Source organism: Mesoplodon bidens, assembly GCF_964165515.1.
Source record: "Mesoplodon bidens genome assembly, chromosome: X".
Classification (NCBI taxonomy): domain Eukaryota; kingdom Metazoa; phylum Chordata; class Mammalia; order Artiodactyla; family Ziphiidae; genus Mesoplodon; species Mesoplodon bidens.
The window spans coordinates 16,683,243-16,703,250 of NC_138163.1; positions in this window are offsets into that span (position 1 = coordinate 16,683,243).

Consider the following 20,008-nt stretch of genomic DNA (forward strand, 5'->3'; position numbering starts at 1 on the left):
CATAAGCCATATACAGACACATTATAAAGTATCTAAAGGAACCAGAATGCTTGACCATTGAGGTAAGGTGCCCCAAAATACTGTGTCTTCAAGGAAAACACAAGGGTTCAGTACTCATGGGTTAGCAGCAGTTAACATAAGACACACTAGCTTTTGGGGAGTGGGGGAGAAAGAAGCAAGGATTATGCATGTATGTATTTATATCATAGATGATAACAACAGAAGCCATTTAATCAAATGCTTATTATTGGCCTAATATAATGTCAGGTGTTTTACATAAATTACCTCATTTAATCCCAGCATGGCTCTAAGATCTAGATACATGTTCCTATCATTCCCTTTTTACAGATGAGGAAACTAAGTCTTACAGGAGTTAAAAAAGGTACTCAAGGTCAAATAGCTTTTAGGTGGTGAAGCTGTAAATTGAGATCGGACTTTAAATCCTATGCTCCCAACTGCTCAACTAGACACTAAGTTATATTCCCCCTGCTAAACCCTAGTCCCAGCCATCATCATATCACACCTGTATTGTCCCAACAGCCTGTCAGCCCTCTGGTCCTACAAAGTTCACAACATCCAGTGAACTTTCTAAAACATACATCAGACGACATCACTATCCTTTATCAAACCATCCAGTGGCCCTCCACTGCACGTAAGATAAAATCCAAGTTCTTACCCTGCAGGTCCCTAAGTGACCACTTCTCTGCCAGCCTCTCCAGTCTCGGTCATCAATCACCGCTCTGCCCCTCTCTGACTGCACTCCATTCACTCAGCCTTCTGCTCTTCCTCAACACACTGTTCTCGTTCTGGCCTCACGGCATTGCTACTTGCTAGTCTACCTAAAATGCTCTTCTTCAAAGTCTTCACACAGCTGACTCGACATCATTATTCAGATCTTGATTCAAATATCAGCTCCTTAGAGAAGGTTCCCCACACCAACAACAAGAACGACCCCTTTGCCCATGAAAACAGAAGTTACTTGAGGACAGGAACTATTGATTTCATGTTCTTCACTCTAATTCCAGAACCAAGAGTAATATCTGACACCTACTAGGCACTCAGGACAAATTTGTTTCCTGAAATACTGGTATCTTTTTTAAAGTGTCATACTCATATGCCTATGAGTATATCTACATATATATATATATATTTATGGATATGTGAGCTTTTTGTCACCTCACAGAAGTGGAATGTACATCCCTCACCCAAAATTTGGTTTGAATGTCAAGACTAATGATGCCACACATATACCAAGAAGGTATGAAAAGGATTATTACTCACATAATGAGTTATGCATCAAAAATGCAGTTAGACCAAAAAAAGAAAAAAGAAAAAACTGGTAACTCTGAAGTAATGGGTAATTAGATGGTTGTGATTCTTTCATTCTATAGATATAGGTATAGATATAGAAATAATTGAAACATCAAGTTCTACACGTTAAGTATATACAATATTTATTTATCCATTATTCCTCAATAAAACTGAAAAAATGGGATCAGTCTCAATGACAACTTACCCATGGTGTTTGTCTGATAACTAAAACATTGCGTGGTTTATTTAATTTAATTTGGACTTGTTTATGTAAGCCATTATGGCACCTGCAGCATGAGACCAATAAGAAAGGTGAACGTTCCATTGAATATCTAGTACTATCAAGAGCTAGTACTATATATTCTGAGAAGTGAAATGAGTGCCTTAGTCTCTCTATCAATGTGCAGAACTTCAAAGAAGGTAAAGAGTGCTATGGTGAGACATTGTATTGTGGCTTTAATATGTGCAGAAGATGTGTGCCCTTGATTTATATTTTGGGTATCCGTGAGGCAAGAGATTCTATGAGTTCTTTACCCCAAATGAGGCAACCTTGGAGAAGGAATTGTTTGCATTGGCCAGAACAGATGGTCAGACCGCTGGCAGTGGCCCAAAGATCTATAAAAATGTGAAGATGAGGCCAATTGTTGGCTAAGACATGGCCAAGTGCTAAGATAACTGGCTAAAGTTTGGCCAACTGAGCTGATCCTGTGTCCTTTCCTTTATCAGGAACATTCTGATTAAGAGATGAAAAGCAGCAAGAGTCAAGCAAGCTCCATTAAGTGTGACAGTGGCAATGCCATTGGTTAAGTGAATGAACCCCCTTTGGTATTCACTGTGTTGAGCCTAAGGGGCTCCCCAGGTATCCAAGTGTTCTAAGAGATGACCTCCTCTAGCACTGTGGCATCCGGCAAGGGATCCAGCACAGGGGACGTTACCCTCTCCTGAAAGTAGGGTATGCAGAGAGCCCAGGTTCAGCTCCATCCTGTAGCAAGGAGGCCTCACTAGCTGTGCTGGGCTTGCAGGGTGCTGTTTCCATGATCAAAGGCCTAACGGGCAGCTGTATACTGAGGGTCACAGGTTCAGGACCTGAGATAGTCTATATTTCCAGGAAAGTCCAGTATGCACCCACCAATTTCTACACTGATGGCATACTGCATTGGGCCAAGGAAGGTAGTTCCTTGTATCAGAAGCCCATGCAACTAACGGCCATCACTGATGGTAGAGGGACTCCAAGATATATGAGAGAAGGTTGCTAAAGCTCCCACAGTGAAGGAATCCCGGGGGGCCGTAACAGGAATGCCTGTTCTATGGCCATTCAGGCAGATTCTAGTATCTTTTTACCGGGGGTCTCATTCAAGTTGGGCCTATTTGCAAGTTACAGAACAAAAAAAAAAGCTTTGTAAATGAGGAGTGTTGCCTCCAGAATCTAAACATGTCGAAAACATGTTGGGCTTGTTTTAACAATGTGGGTCCTAAGAAGACTAAAAGCTGTTTCTTGACACTGTCAGGACTGGAGCAGCCCTCAACTTACTAAATAATTTTCAGGAGCTTAACTGAAGTGGTGGGGCCCTGTACTATGGGTCTCATGTGAATCTCCTCAAAGGAGGATGTCATTAGTGTGATGTCATAACTGTGTACCCGAAAAAAGTTAGAGCTGGTTAAAATATTGCCTGTGAAGACTATGTGAGATGGCAGGCGTGGAGACTGAGCCCATTGAGTACCCAGGTGAAGGTGTATTGTGTCCCTTTAAAGGTGAAGGTTAACTGCAGCTGAGAGGTTGTTGAACTAGGCACTGAATAGAACATGCTAGCCAAATACTTTGCTCTAACTGCAAAGTATTTACCAGTTACTTATTTATTATTGGGTGGAATCAGTTATTTCAATAGGTGGGGCCATGACGCCAAGGGTACGAATTCACACTGAGGCACCGGTCCTGTTTTGCCGGGTTTAAGAACAAGTAAAACTTGGCTGTTAAATGCAGCAGAAGTGGGGATAACCACACCTTCTCTAACTAGGTCTTATATAATGGGTTTCAATCTGTGAAAACCGTGCTTTCCTTTAGATTGAACCTTTTCTTAAACACTGAGGTGAAAGGTATTATTTTAACTAGGGGGAAAGGTCCATAGAGTCCCATAGTTTTCAAGCTGATTATAAGGGCCAGAGACTTAACTTGATTACTTATTGGGTCAGGTTCTCCACGTGCACTAGAGGATATTTTAGGGTAATGGATGTCTTGGCTATGGAAAAGTTAGGCATGGAAATAATTTGGATGGTTCAGGTTAGGCATATCTGTTTCTATTTTATGTTCACCTACTCCCTGGCTGGGAGTGGATGAACATAAAGTGTGGCCAGATGTGGGCCAGAAGGGGAAGGGGAATTAATGAGGCTTCAAAACTGTCCATTGTCAAACATCAAAAGTGGAATCAGATGATGACACACACTGCCACCACCCATACAGCACCCCTCTCCCCATCTGGGACCTCCCAAACACACACGGAAACACCAAGTCCATTTCCTCCTCACCAGCAGGATAAAGTGTTCAGGAAGAAATCTGTCTTCAGAGCTCAGTCCTCACCCAGTCCTTATTCCCGGTGTCTGGCTAACTATGGACTGGCTGGTCTGGGCCCCAAACTGGCAGGATACTACCTCCCTCCCTTCTCACACGCCTGCCCCTTCCTGCCTTCCTTCAGTCCCCATCACCGAAGAACAGACAGAGATACACACACATCTTTCTACAACAGCTTGTACATCAATAGCTGAGGGCTTTTTTATTTGGTCTCTACACAGGTGACCATGTCTCCAGTGCTTTCTCTGGAGAGACAACAGAGACAGCAAGGTCTCAGTCACCTGATAGACCCAGGGCAGCACTTTATGAACTGCTGGAAGAGCCCTCTGGGACGTTTTCATCCTCCTCTGGCTCTTTAGTCATTGTTGTACTCCGCCAGTAATAGAATGCTAGCATCTTTGACTTCTTCTGTGTAGAACCTCTTCCCGAATTCTGATGACGGACTGATTTTCTTAACTCGACCACCTCCTGAATCTGGTCGGAAAACAAAGTGATACAGAAAGAGATTGATTTGGGGAAAGAGGATGGGAAGGAGAACTTTGAGAGAATGGGTGTGGATTGAGAAGGGGTTTGTGCCAGGGAAGGGCTGGGTAAGTCTTGGTTGGGGGATGAAGAGGAGGCACGTGAGTCGGGTAATCTGACCTCTTCCATCTTATAGCCCTGGAGTGGAGAATTCACCCTCTCCCTTCTGCGTTGGCCCCCCGGTGTTTGTTGCTCTGACCTCTCGGTGTTTGTCCGTGCATCACGGTTAGGCTCCTGGGGGACTGTAGTTTCCTCTGCCATGTCAGTAGCAACAGTGTGCTCTACTCCAAGGCTCCTGGCCTCTCTAAATATACCCTGCCAGGACAATGAAGAGCCACACCCATCAGTTTTGATTGGTCAGCCAATGGTAGCGCTGGGGTGACTGTGACATCACAAAGCACTGAAGATACGTGGGGGGAGGGGAGGGGTGCAGAGGAGTCTAGGTGCTCTGGTTAGAGAAAGGGAGTGCTTCCTCAACACCCAGTAAAGAGCCTTCCCAAATTGACCTTCCACTCTTCCTCATCTTCTCTGGTTCAATCCTTGTGGTGCACATGTTAGGGAGAAGGTGTTCCCTCCAAACCATTCCACATGGCCACCCCCATTCAGTGTTTAATTCTGTTGTCTCCCAGATCTCATCACCTGGTATTGTGTGGTTTTTAAAAACTTTTTATTTTAGAACAGTTTTAGGTTTACAGAGTAATTGTGAAGATCATATTCATACACTCCACAACAAATTTCCCTTCTTAACATTGCACATTAGTATGGTACAATTGTTCAACTTAGTGAAGCAACACTGAAACAGTATTATTAACTAAAGTCTGTACTTCATCAGATTTCCTTTTTTTTTAAATGTTGAGCCTTCATTTAATTAATTTATTTTTATTTTTGGCTGTGTTGTGTCTTCGTTTCTGTGTGTGGGCTTTCCCTAGTTGTGGCAAGCAGGGGCCACTCTTCATCGTGATGGGCGGGCCTCTCACTGTCGCGGCCTCTCTTGTTGCGGAGCACAGGCTCCAGATGCGCAGGCTCAGCAGCTGTGGCTCACGGGCCTAGTTGCTCTGCGGCATGTGGGATCTTCCCAGATCAGGGCTCGAACCCATGTCCCCTGCATCATCTGGCAGATTCTCAACAACTGTGCCACCGTGGAAGCCCCAGATTGCCTTATTTTTTACCTAATGTTCTTCTTCTGTCCCAGGATCCCAACCAAGATTCTACATTCAATTTAGTCATTCCATGTTATAACTTCTTAGGCTCCTCTTGGCTGTGACAGTTTTTTAGACTTCTTGTTTTTGAAGACTTTGACAGTTTGGGGTCTTGTGTTTTGTCTTTTACATTAGGTCTGCAGATGTTATTGCTCTTATAGGTAAAAGTTTTTATAAGTTTCTTCTTCCAGAGAACCTCAAATCAAGTGAGTACCATCAGTGTTATAGACTTCCCCGTGGCAATGGTTGAACTAATCTCTTGGCTTTGTCACAGAGGTGACACAAATATTTTCCTCTAAAGCTCTGAGGATCAGGATCATTTTTATTTATGACAGAGGCACAGGGGCAGCAGCAGAAGCATTTTGTAAGGTACTAGTGGGTCATTTACTTTTAGAAGTATGACCTCAGCATCCCACATAGTTAACGGCTCTTTCTCCACACGAGTGACCATCCAATGGACCTGTATATTGAACAGACTGTCAGTCTTTCTCCTGAGCTCTATATAGAAAGGGGGCCAACATGTGCTTGAGACACAACCAGTGTTCACAAGGTAAGAGTCATTTCTTTGAGGTTAGTATCAGTCGCACCTTATTTTGGAATTGAAACACGTGATTCAACCTGAGAATCACAAATAGGTCCAGGTTGAGACACAGGATTCAGGACTGCTTTAAGGAAGGTCCCAATCCAAGAATCCTTTCACTATATGCCAAGTGGCTAAACTGACTTATGTTGGTCAAAGCTTTAGCAGACACTCAGTAGGACTAACAAATGCAGCACAAAGAAGCAAGTTCAAAGCACAAGCTAGCCAGCAGGCAGTAGCCCAAGTGCCTGTTCACCAGCATAGAGCAGAGCCAGTTAGAAAGCCAAAGCAAGAGAAGAAAGACCCCCGGTGGTAAGGGATAGCACCTTGATGTCCTGCTCACAGGACCAGTTGTTGTAATCACACCACAGAGACAGGATGGACCCTTCAACCCAAATTCGGTTTGGATGTCGAGACTGATAACACATACACCTAGAGAGTATGAAAAACCTTACTACATAAGGAGGCTTTCTGGGGAGAGCAGGGCAGGCTCTCAAGCAGGTTCAAGAATGGCTTGAGAGAGCAGAAGAAGGAGACTGGCTTGGCTTTTATGGTGGTGAGGGGATGACGCTGGAGTGTTCCCACACACAGGTCAGGTTTTGCACAGCCTGAACTTCCTCCTGGCCCACAGAAGAGAGAGTACCTGAGCTTTCTTATCCGATCTAGGGAAGCAGGGGAAGAGGCAGTGGTAGGGCTCTTTTATAGAATAATGTTGTGTAAATGCAAGGTGTTTAGCACAGTTTAGAATTCTCATAACCATTATAACCACACTTATATTGTTTTCAGTTAAACTACGTTTCACTAGGTTAGTATTTCCCAAATTATGGTCCTTTAAATATTATTTAAGGTGGCTTAGAATTATCTTGGTTCATCACAGAGAAACTGTGTAGAAAGAGAAAAGACTGCTAGCCTCAGGAGGTCTGACACACTGGTCACAAAAGAGCAGACTTCATTGTACTATCTGCTGAATTATGAGGGGTTTCTAACATGTTTCCCATCCTGGGTGACTACTGTAGCACCCAAAGACTGTAATAATAATTACCGAAACTAACATTTATTGACTACTAACTCTATGTAGGAATAATGCTAAATACCCATATACATATTTAATCCTCGTCACAACCCTATTGAGATATGTGGCAAAAGAGTGGTTTCTGTCATTTCTGCCAGGACATCTCCATTCCAATTGCAGAAGCAGAAAAGAGCATATAGGAGGGCACATGGGAATATTTATGGGCCAGGCTCAAAAGGGGTATGCATTACTCCTGCTCACATTTCCTTGGGAAAAACTCACATGGCCACATCTAACTACAAGAGAAAATGAGAATTGTAGTCTAGCTGGTAGAAGAGGAGAACTTAAATGTTGGAGATAAGCTAGCAATCTCTGTCTCCACCATCTTGTTCATCACTCTCCCCAGTATTTACAGTAGAGCCTGGCACATAGTAGGTGGCCATGAATATTTCTGTTGAATGAATGGGTTTCAACATTTTTGGTCAGTTATGGGGATCAAAAGCATATAGAACTTGGTTAAGGAATGGTTTCCTAGATATGACACAAAAAGCACAAGCAACAAAGAAAGAGTAAATTGGACTATATCAAAATTTTAAAATGTTTTCTTCTGCAAAAAAATACCATGAAAAAGCAAAAAGGCACACCAAAGAGAGATCCTGGCAAATCATATATTTAATAAAAGTGTAGTATCCAGAATACAGAAAGAACTCTTACAACTCAACAACAAAAATACAAACAACCCAACTGAAAATCAGGTAAAGGACTTAAATAGACATTGTGCTAATGAAGATATACAAATAGCCAACAAACATATGAAAATATGCTCAATACCATTAGTCGTTAGGGAAATGCAAATCAAAACCACGATGAGATGCCACTTCAAACCCACTAGGAAGGCTATAACTTTTTTAAAAAGAAAATAACAAGTATTGACAAGGATGTAGAGAAAGTGAAACACTCATACACGTCTGGTGGGAACATAAAATGATACAGGTTCTGTGGAAAACATTTTGGCAGTTACTCAACAAGTTAAACATAGACTTGCCATATTACCCAGTAACTCTACTCCTAGGTATATAATGAAAAGAGTTGAAAAGGAGGGAACAACAGCAACAACAACAACAACAAAAAAAAGAGGTGAATTGAGCAACACACAAGCAAAGGGCAGATAATGTTTCAAGAAGTAAAAAATGGTCAACTTTATTAAATACTTATACAGGTAATATAGGGACAGACAAATGACGATTGAACTTGTTAGTAGAGAGGTCATTGGTACATTTGATAAGAAGGAAATTGAAAGAGTGGAAAATATTTTAATATAAACCTGGATGTGTATTAAGGAGAAAATGTGAGATCAGAAAGTGAGGGGCGGATAGACAATTTCTTTTGCGAGTTTTGGTGCTAAGGGGAGGAGAAATATGGGACTATAGCTGGAGGGGGATTTGGTACTAAGAGAGTGTATTTTTAAGAGGGTAGATTCTAGAATGCATCTAGCCAATATAAATGACTGAATGAAACTGATGACATAAAAATCCAAAGGGATAATTGCAGAAGAAAAAATATTGAGAAAGCAAGAGGGGTATTCAGAGCACTAGTAGATGGGATCGGTAGCAAATGTGGAAATCTTGGCTTTCCATGAGAATGAGTAATATTTATAGATTCTACAGTGGAGAAGGAAACGATTATGGTATGATTACAAATGCAGGTAAGATGGTAGATTTCGTGGGGAAGATATAAAAGAATTTTCTCTTGACTCTTCAGTTTTCTCAGTGAAGGATGAGATAAGGGCATAAAATAACAAGAGTGAGGGTAGGGTTTTGAGAAATTGAGGGGAAGATAAAGTATTGGATATTCATTTTCTATAATGGAAATGGGTGTATAATATGGAAGGATTGATCATTTAAGATATGTGGTCAAGAATTTAAGGTGAGATCAGTTAGCTTTGTCTTGTAAATTTCTACAGCAACATCCATCACTTGTATATAGGAACAAAGCAGGTAGATAGCTAAATTTAACAAGGGTTGTGGTTTTGCCAGGGAAGTACTAGGGTGGGAAAGTGAGTAGGGAGATGAAGGTTGATGAAAGTAAGTGATACTAATGATAAATTGGTAAGCAATGAGGAAATGCGAAAAGAGAAATGTGGCTGATGCTGAAAAGTAGTAGAATTCACAGATTGGAGTTCAAAATTGAAGAATTTTTAGAGTTGGGTGTGTGTAGGTGTGTATACCTGCACGTGAGGGAGGTATTTTGCTAGGAAGGATAATCAGTTGTAGCCCAAGAGATGTATGTTATAAAATCAGGATTTCAGAGTTGCTGTAATTTTTGAGAATATCATTGTCTAGTGCATGAGCATTAGAGTGAGTGGCTTAAGTATGATGGAAGAAAAATACCATTGGAATTGAGGGCATGAAAGGTTTGCAAAGCCAAAAATGTTGGATGAATATCCACATAGATGACAGATGTTGAAGTTGCCAAGATGGTGGCAGTACTAAAAGTGGAGAAGAAGTCTCAGGAAAGTGTCTAATGAATGAAGGTAAAGAAATAGATGGCGTAGCACATGATATTATCTAATAGCAAGAACTACAAATGAGCTCTGAATTTTGAAAGAGAAAGGAGCAGAAATGGTTTGAAAGTGACAGTGAGTCGACTCCTTGGGGTATGTGAGGAAAACTAACGTTTGCTCAAGAGGACTGCAGGGGAAGTGATTTCCTCAAGGCACAGCCATATCCCAGTCATAAAACAGAGATTAAGGGAACATGGAGAGAACAACTTGAAGCTACTGGGGAGTTTCTTAATGATAGACTATGAGTTACAGAGGGCAGGAAAGAAGCGCTCATGAAGTTGGGGAGAGGGTTGGGTCCAATTCCGTCAAGTGCAGAGCAATACGTGAATAAGGGTCTAGTTAATGATGGATAATCTGCAGGGTGGTGACTTAAGGAAAAGTGATAAGACAAGATGGACCTTGTGACTGCACGGCAGATTGGGAGGTGAGTAAAGCCCTCCAGACTACAGATTGCTTAATCTAGGCTGACCTAGAACTAAGAAGAATCCAGAAACACCACTGAAACCTGTTTCCTCTAAATATCATGTATCCGGTATGATGATCCAGCATTTCAAAGATAGACCAGTAAGGACATCTAAGAGGGTAGGCTTGAAAGGAAACTAGTGTGTTTGCTCAAGAGTGTGAGTGTGTATGAAAAATATCAACAGCAAATTCTAATGTCAGAGGGTTGCTACTATAGGCTTATGGAGCCATGCACTATTCTTGGACAACCCAAGGTGCCTGCACAGATGTGGCCCAGATGCAAGCACCAACACTTACTGGGCACCTGCAAAGCCAAAGCTGGGGAAGATGGAAGGCCAAGTGGAAGTGGTATTTTCCCAAGACAGGAATGTATTTACTTAGGCTTCCTAAATGGCTGGTGGACAAAAATGGAAGAAAGGAAATTAAGCTTCTTTTTGCCTAACATCTCTCCTCAGGAGGAAGTACTTGGAGTTGTATTTCCTACGTAAATTCACCTGCTAAAACTCCAGGGAGCTCATCAGTGGGCAGATGTTCCCACCTAAGTATGGTTATCAGCAAACATTTAATCAAAATCATGGCTGCATCTGGCTCACATTGGAAGGGTTCTCTTTGTCATTGTCTTTTAAAAGAACAAATCCCCATGCTTATAAATCCAGACTCAGAACATCAATTCAACCAACCTCAGGAGCCCTGTGGCTACACCTTCCTGCTGGGAATCAGCATGGTCCCCAGAGAATCAATTTGAGGAGTATTACCAAAGTGTTTTCATTTTCAGTGTTTATCCACTGGAATGTCTACGAGTGAAGAATAGACAGGGCAATACAATCCTAAGATTCAATTTCTTTCATCAAATACAAACTGTGTATATGAGCATCAAGGCAAGAGGATGGAGGACTTTAACTGAAATTCCAATAGATATCTAAGTGCAAATCCTGGAACCATCCCATGCTAGCATTGTGAGTTAGGATAGGTACTTAACCACTCTGAGCTTGTTTTCTGATCTCTAAAAAAAAAAAAAAATAGAAGGATAATATCTCATACAGCTGTTGCAAAGATCAACTCAAATAATTCATGTACAGAATATAGCACAACAACCTACAGAATGGGAGAAAATATTTGTAAATCGTGTATCTAATAAGGGATGTTTATTCAGAATATATAAAGAACTCTTACATGCCTGTGATAAGAAGGTAAATAACCCAACTTTTAAAATGGGCAGAAGATCTAAATAGACATTTCTGCAAGGAAGATATACAAATGGCCAGCAAGCACATTAGAGACGCTTGACATCATTATTCATCAGGAAAACACAAATGAAAACCACAGAAAGATACCATTTCATACCCATTCGGATGGCTAGAATCCAAAAGTCAGATAATCATAACTGTTGGTGGGGATTTAGAGAAATCAGAACCATCATACACTGTTAGTGAGAATGTAAAATGGTATACCTGCTTTGGAAAAGTTTGGTAGTTTCTCAGAGGGTGAAACAGTGTTACTGTATGACCCACTTGTAGCTATATTCCCAAGATAAATGCAAATATATGTCCATACAAAAACTTGTACATAAATATTCATAGCAGAAATATTCATAATACCCAAAGATGGAAACAACCCAAATGCCCATCAACTGACCAGTGGACAAACAAAATATGGCAAATCCATACAACAGAATACTATTCAGACATCAAAAGGAATGAAGAAATAATATATGCTACAATATGGCTGAACCTTAAAAACATTATGCTAAGTGAAAGAAGTCAGTCACAAAAGACCACATATTATGTGATTCTATTCATATGAAATGCTCAGAACAGGCAAATCAATAGCTACAAAATAGATCAATATTTGCTTAAGGCTGAGGCAGAAGTTGTTGGGAGCATAGGGGATTAACAGCTACAAGATACGAGGGTTTCTTTTTGAGGTGTTGAAAACGTTCTAAAATAGACTGGAGGGAACTTCAAGACGTCGGAAGAGTAAGACGTGGAGATCACCTTCCTCCCCACAGAAGCATCAGAAATACATCTACACGTGGAACTGCTCCTATAGAACACCCACTGAACGCTGGCAGAAGACCTCAGACCTCCCAAAAGGCAAGAAACTCCCCACGTAGCTGGGTAGGGCAAAAGAAAAAAAGAAAAAGCAGAGACAAAAGAATAGGAACGGGACCTGCACCAGTGGGAGGGAGCCTGAAGGAGGAAAGGTTTCCACACACTAGAAGCCCCTTCACTGGCGGAGACTACAGGTTGTGGACGGGGGCAGCTTCGGAGCCACGGAGGAGAGTGCAGCAACAGGGGTGCGGAGGGCAAAGCGGAGGATTCCCGCACCGAGGATCGGTGCCGACCAGTACTCACCAGCCCGCGAGGCTTGTCTGCTCACCTGCCGGGACAGGTGGGGGCTGGGAGCTGAGGCTTGGGCTTCGGTCTGAGCGCAGGGAGAGGACTGGCAGTGTGAACACAGCCTGAAGGGGTTAGTATGCCACGTCTAGCCAGGAGGGAGTCCAGGAAAACTCTGGAGCTGCCGCAAAGGCAAGAGACTTTTTCTTCCCTCTGTGTTTCCTGGTGCACGAGCAGAGGGGATTCAGAGCGCCGCCTAAAGGAGCTCCAGAGACGGGCGCGATGCGCGGCTAGGAGCGCAGACCTCAGAGATGGGCATGAGATGCTAAGACTGCTGCTGCCGCCACCAAGAAGCCTGTGTGCGAGCACAGGTCACTATCCACACCTCCCTTCAGGGAGCCTGTGCAGCCCGCCACTGCCAGTGTCCCGTGATCCAGGGACGACTTCCCCGGGAGAACGCACGGTGTGCCTCGGGCTGGTGCAACGTCACGCCGGCCTCTGTCACTGCAGGCTCACCCTGCCTCCGTACCCCTCCCTCCCCCCGGCCTGAGTGAGCCAGAGCCCCCAAAGCACCGGCTCCTATGACCCCGTCCTGTCTGAGCGAAGAACAGACGCTCTCAGGAGGCCTACACGCAGAGGCGGGGTCAAATCCAAAGCTGAACCCCGGGAGCTGTGAGAACAAAGAAGAGAAAGGGAAATCTCGCCCAGCAGCCTCAGGAGCAGCGGATTAAATCTCCACAATCAACTTGATGTACCCTGCATCGGTGGAACACCTGAATAGACAACGAATCATCCCAAATGGCGGAGGTGGACTTTGGGAACAACGCTATTTATACATTTTTTCCCTTTTTCTCTTTTTGTGAGTGTGTATGCGTATGCTTCTGTGTGTGATTTTGTCTGTATAGTTTGGCACTTACCGTTTGTCCTAGGGTTCTGTCTGTCCGTTTTTTGTTTTTTTTTTATTATAGTTTTCAGCGCTTGTTATCATTGGTGAATTTGTTTCTTCTTCTCATTTTTCTCTTCTTTCTCGTTTTTTTAATTACTTAAAAAAATTGAATAATAAATATTTGTTCTTTATTTTAATAACTCTTTAATAATTTAATTTAATTTAATTTTACATTTTTCTTTCTTTCTTTCTTTCTTTCTTTCTTTATTTATTTATTTATTTATTTCTCCCTTTTATTCTGAGCCGTGTGCGTGACAGACTCTTGGTGCTCCAGCCAAGCATCAGGGCTGTTCCTCTGACTTGGCAGAGGCAAGTTCTGGATATTGGTCCACCACAGACCTCCCAGCTCCACGTAATATCAAACGGTGAAAATCTCCCAGAGATCTCCATCTCAAAACCAAGACCCAGCTCCACTAAATGACCAGCAAGCTACGGTGCTGGATACCTTATGCCAAACAACTACCAAGAAAGGAACACAACTCCACCCAATAGCAGAGAGGCTGCCTAAAATCATAGTAAGGTCACAGACACCCCAAAACACACCACCAGACTTGGACCTGCCTACCAAAAAGAAAAGATCCAGCCTGATTGACCAGAACACAGGCACTAGTCCCCTCCACCAGGAAGCCTACACAACCCACTGAACCAACCTTAGCCACTGGGGACAGACACCAAAAACAACGGGAACTACGAACCTGCAGCCTGTGAAAAGGAGACCCCAAACAGAGTAAGATAAGCAAAATGAAAAGACAGAAAAACACACAGCAGATGAAGGAGCAAGGTAAAAACGCACCAGACCTAACAAATGAAGAGGAAATAGGCAGTCTACCTGAAAAAGTATTCAGAATAATGATAGTAAAGTTGATCCAAAATCTTGGAAATAGAATGGAGAAAATACAAGAAAAGTTTCACAAGGACCTAGAAGAACTAAAGAGCAAACAAACAATCATGAACAACACAATAAATGAAATTACATATCCTCTAGAAGGGATCAATAGCAGAATAAATGAGGCAGAAGAACGGATAAGTGACCTGGAAGATAAAATAGTGGGAATAACTACTGGAGAGCAGAATAAAGAAAAAAGAATGAAAAGAATTGAGGACAGTCTCAGAGACCTCTGGGACACGATTAAACGTACCAACATTCAAATTATAGGGGTTCCCAAAGAAAAAGAGAAAAAGAAAGGGACTGAGAAAATATTTGAAGAGATTATAGTTGAAAACTTCCCTAATATGGGAAAGGGAATAGTTAATCAAGTCCAGGAAGCACAGAGAGTCCCATACAGGATAAATCCAAGGAGAAACACGCCAAGACACATAGTAGTCAAACTATCAAAAAGTAAATACAAAGAAAAAATATTAAAAGCAGCAATGGAAAAACAACAAATAACATAGAAGGGAATCCCCATAAGGTTAACAACTGATCTTTGAGCAGAAATTCTGCAAACCAGAAGGGAGGGGCAGGACATATTTAACGTGATGAAAGGGAAAAACCTACAACCAAGATTACTCTACCCAGCAAGGATCTCATTCAGATTTGACAGAGAAATTAAAACCTTTACAGACAAGCAAAAGCTAACAGAATTCAGCAGAACCAAACCAGCTTTACAGCAAATGCTAAACCAACTTCTCCAGGCAGGAAACACAAGAGAAGGAAAAGACTTACAATAACAAATGCAAAACAATTAAGAAAATGGTAATAGGAGCATACATATCGATAATTACCTTAAATGTAAATGGATTAAATGCTCCCACCAAAAGACACAGACTGGCTGAATGGATACAAAAACAAGACCCGTATATATGCTGTCAACAAGAGACCCACTTCAGACCTAGGGAAACATACAGACTGAAAGTGAGAGGATGGAAAAAGATATTCCATGCAAATGAAAATCAAAAGAAAGCTGGAGTAGCAATTCTCATATCAGACAAAATAGACTTTAAAATAATGACTTACAAGGGACAAAGCAGGACACTACATAATGATCAAGGGATCGATCCAAGAAGAAGATATAACACTTGTAAATATTTATGCACCCAACATAGGAGCACCTCAATACATAAGACAAATACTAACAGCCATAAAAGGGAAATCGACAGTAACACAAACATAGTAGGCGACTTTAACACCCCACTTTCAACAATGGACAGATCATCCAAAATGAAAAATAATAAGGAAACACAAGCTTTAAATGATACATTAAACAAGATGGACTTAATTGATATTTATAGGACGTTCCATCCAAAAACGTCCAGAGATAAACCCGTGTACACATGGTCACCTTATATTGATAAAGGAGGCTAGAGTATACAATGGAGGAAAGACAGCCTCTTCAATAAGTGGTGCTGGGAAAACTGGACAGCTACATGGAAAAGAATGAAATTAGAACACTCCCTAATGCCATACACAAAAATAAACTCAAAATGGATTAAAGACCTTAATGTAAGGCCAGACACACTAAAACTCTTAGAGGAAATAAAAGAAGAACACTCTTTTGAGATAAATCACAGTAAGATCTTGTTTGACCCACCTCCTAAAGAAATGGAAACAAAACTAAAAATAAACAAATGGGACCGAGTGAAACTTAAAAGCTTTTGCACAGCAAAGGAAACCATAAACAAGATGAAAAGACAACCCTCAGAATGGGAGAAAATATTTGCAAACGAAGCAACTGACAAAGGATTAGTCTCCAAAATTTACAAGCAGCTCATGCAGCTCAATATCAAAAACACAAACCACCCAATCCAAAAATGGGCAGAAGACCTAAATAGACATTTTTCCAAAGAAGATACACAGATTGCCAAGAAACACATGAAAGAATGCTCAACGTCGTTAATCATTAGAGAAATGCAAATCAAAACTACAATGCGGTATCATCTCACACCGGTCAGAATGGCCATCATCAAAAAATCTACAAACAATAAATGGACAACCTGGAAGAAATGGACAAATTCTTAGAGAAGGTGTGGAGAAAAGGGAACCCTCATACACTGTTGATGGGAATGTAAATTGATACAGTCACTAAGGAGAACAGTATGGAGGTTCCCTAAAAAACTAAAAATAGAACTACCATACGACCCAGCAATCCCACTATGGGGCATATATCCTGAGAAAACCATAATTCAAAAAGAGTCATGTACCACAATGTTCATTGCAGCTCTATTTACAATAGCCAGGACTTCGAAGGAACCTAAGTGTCCATCAACAGATGAATGGATAAAGAAGATGTGACACATGTATACAATGGAATATTACTCAGCCATAAAAAGGAACGAAACTGAGTTATTTGTAGTGAGGTGGATGGACACAGAGTCTGTCATACAGAGTGAAGTAAGTCAGAAAGAGAAAAACAAATACCGTATCCTAACACATATATATGGATTCTTTAAAAAAATATGGTCATGAGGAACCTAGGGGCAAGACGGGAAAAAAGACGCAGACCTGGCTTCCCTGGTGGTGTACTGGTTGAGAATCCGCCTGCCGATGCTGGTGACACGGGTTCGTGCCCCAGTCTGGGAGGATCCCACATGCCACGGAGAGGCTGGGCTCGTGAGCCATGGCCACTGAGCCTGCGCGTCCGGAACCTGTGCTCCACAACTGGAGAGGCCACAACAGTGAGTGGCCCGCGTACCGAAAAAAAAAAAAAATGTCGCAGACCTAGTAGAGAATGGACTTGAGGACACGGGGAGGGGGAAGGGTAAGCTGGGACAAAGTGAGAGAGTGGCATGGACATATATACACTACCAAATGTAAAACAGATAGCTAGTGGGAAGCAGCCACATAGCACAGGGAGATCAGCTCAGTGCTTTTTGACCACCTAGAGGGGTGGGATAGGGAGGGTGGGAGGGAGGGAGATGCAAGAGGGAGGGGATATGGGTATATACGTATATGTATAGCTGATTCACTTTGTTATAGAGCAGAAACTAATACACCATTGTAAAGCAATCATACTCCAGTAAAGATGTTAAAAAAAAAAGTGTGTTTGTTCAAAATAAATATATAAATAACTTTCCTAACTGCTTAGAAAAGTTATTTCTCCTTCCTATGAAATGAAAAATGATCTATAAGGGCACTTAGTATTGACTATAAATTCCAGTTCTGTCAGTGATGGTATCTGGCGCATGAGGGGCACCCAAGTTAGGGAGCTTTTGGTTAATTTCCCTGGGCCATATAGAGCAAAGTGTTCTCTCAAATACTCTCTGGAAATTCGGAGCCTCAAATGTTTGCCACCTTCCCCCAAGTCATCATATTTATTAACATCCTTGTCTTATTTTTCTAGAAGCAGGAGTTTCTAGCAGATCTTTTCCCTTTGTGAAAGGATGTATTTCTGTGTGAGGTGGATCTAGGCCGCCTTAGTCTGTCCTCTAATGTTCACCTCAGTAGCACTTTACCTGGTTGATAATATCTTTGAGGCCAACTTCCTGTAATGTTTTTCTTTTTCTTTTCTTTTTTTTACCTTAGGAGCACTGTATAATAAAAACTCCATTAAAGATGCAAAACCAAAGTGAGCCATGAAGCAAGACACGATGGGGCCTATCAGCATTCCTAAGCGTGTTCAAGGCGAAAGCATTTCAGAGGGAGTTAAACAACAGTCATTATAGCTATCTTTGTTGACCTCTGAATCTATATGCCAGTCACTGTGTTTGACATACATTAATTCTCATAAAACTTCTGTCATGTTGACATTATTATCTACCTTTTACAAATGGGGAAAGAGGTTCACATAAATTAAATGACTTTCTCAGGGCAACAGCTAGTAAGTTTCAGGGCTGGATTTTTATCCAAAATAAAGTGGGCTTTGTTTGGTTTTTTGACTCTATTTTCTTCTTAGTAGTACTGCATACATTTATTATTTATATGTATTAAAAAGGATAAAATAAGTTTGGACTCCTCTCTCACACAACATGAAGTTCTGTATGATCTAAAGATAAAAATGTTGAAGTAAAATATATATATTATGGAAAACGTATGCATAATCTAGGAGTCAAGAAAAATTTCTGTGCAAGCTGGAAAACCTAGACACTCTAGAGAAATGACTGACATATTTGAGTGCTTAAAACTTAAAATGTAATCATATGGCAAACGTAAAGGTAAATAAAACCAGAAGACAAATAATACAGGAACATATATTTGTAAGACACATGACAGATAAAGGGTTCAATATCCAACATATAAAAAATTTCCTACACATTAATAAGAAAAGACAAACACCCTAATTGAAAGTGGTTAAAAAGGGTAAAAAGGGCTGTTCAAGGAGGCAGAAAACCCCCTTGCCAATAAACAAGTGAAATTACTCAACTTTACTAGCAATCAGGCGTATTGAAATTAAATTAACAAGGAAATATCACTTTAAGACCATTAAACATGTTATCACACATTGCTGGAGTTTTGTGGAGGTTAATATGTTATCTCATACATTTGCCGAGGGAAATGTGCAGTATATTAAAGCCATTTGGAAGTCAATCTGGCAACCCCTATTAAAATTAAGAATTTACATAAACTTTAACTTAGCAATTCCATTTCCGGGGCCTCCTTCCATAGAAGATAAAAGCACGGGTATATAACAGTGAATATGAACAAGATAAATTTTACGTATATATTGAGATTAATTGCAACGTTTTTTCTAGTAGCCAAAAAACTGGAATCACCTTGAATGTCCTCAATAGAGGAATGGTTTAATAAGTTGTCTTTCACTCAAACCATTGCATTTTACATAACTAGTTTAAAAAGTGTGTTAAGTCTATACCAGACGATGTGGAAAACATTTCTCTGAAATGTTTCTAAGTGAGAAAAACTACGTGCAGTAAAGAGTAAAATAGTGCCCCTATATGTTTTTATGCATACATATGTATGTTACCTTATTTATGAACATAGACAAAGATATGCAAAGATTCACACCAGGCTTTTAACACTGCTTATCCAGTGGAGGAGTGGCTAATGAAGTGTAAAAATCCTATAGATGTACAGGCTTTCTCAATATTTATGTATATGTATGAATATATATATATATAATTCTCAACATTTATATATAATTGCTTTATGTAAATGCACATGTAAATTACATATGTGTAAAGCCATGTACAAAGAGATAGTTGCTGAAAGTGTGCATATCATAGAGAGTGTTTTGAGTTTTTAGTGTTTAGGGTTCTTTTTTTTTAACTTTCTTTCTTGTACTTTGAGTTTTTCAAAATAAAAATTTTACATGATTTTAAGTTTAACATTTTCTAAAGCCAACATTATAGAGCAGGTTAAGGAAATGACCCAGTATCTACAGAATGATTTGATTGTTCAGTCCTCCAGCAGTTCATCAAACTACATTGAGCAGCAACCGTGACATTGTGTCAGGTGTGTTAAAGTGGTTGGGATTACAGAGATGAATGAAATATGCTCCTTCTTGTTGTATATTACAACAAGACAAACATATAAATGAACCATTCTAATACAATATGGCTATTGCTTTAATATAAGAATTTGTAGGACCATACGTGCAATGAACTCTGCAGGCATTGG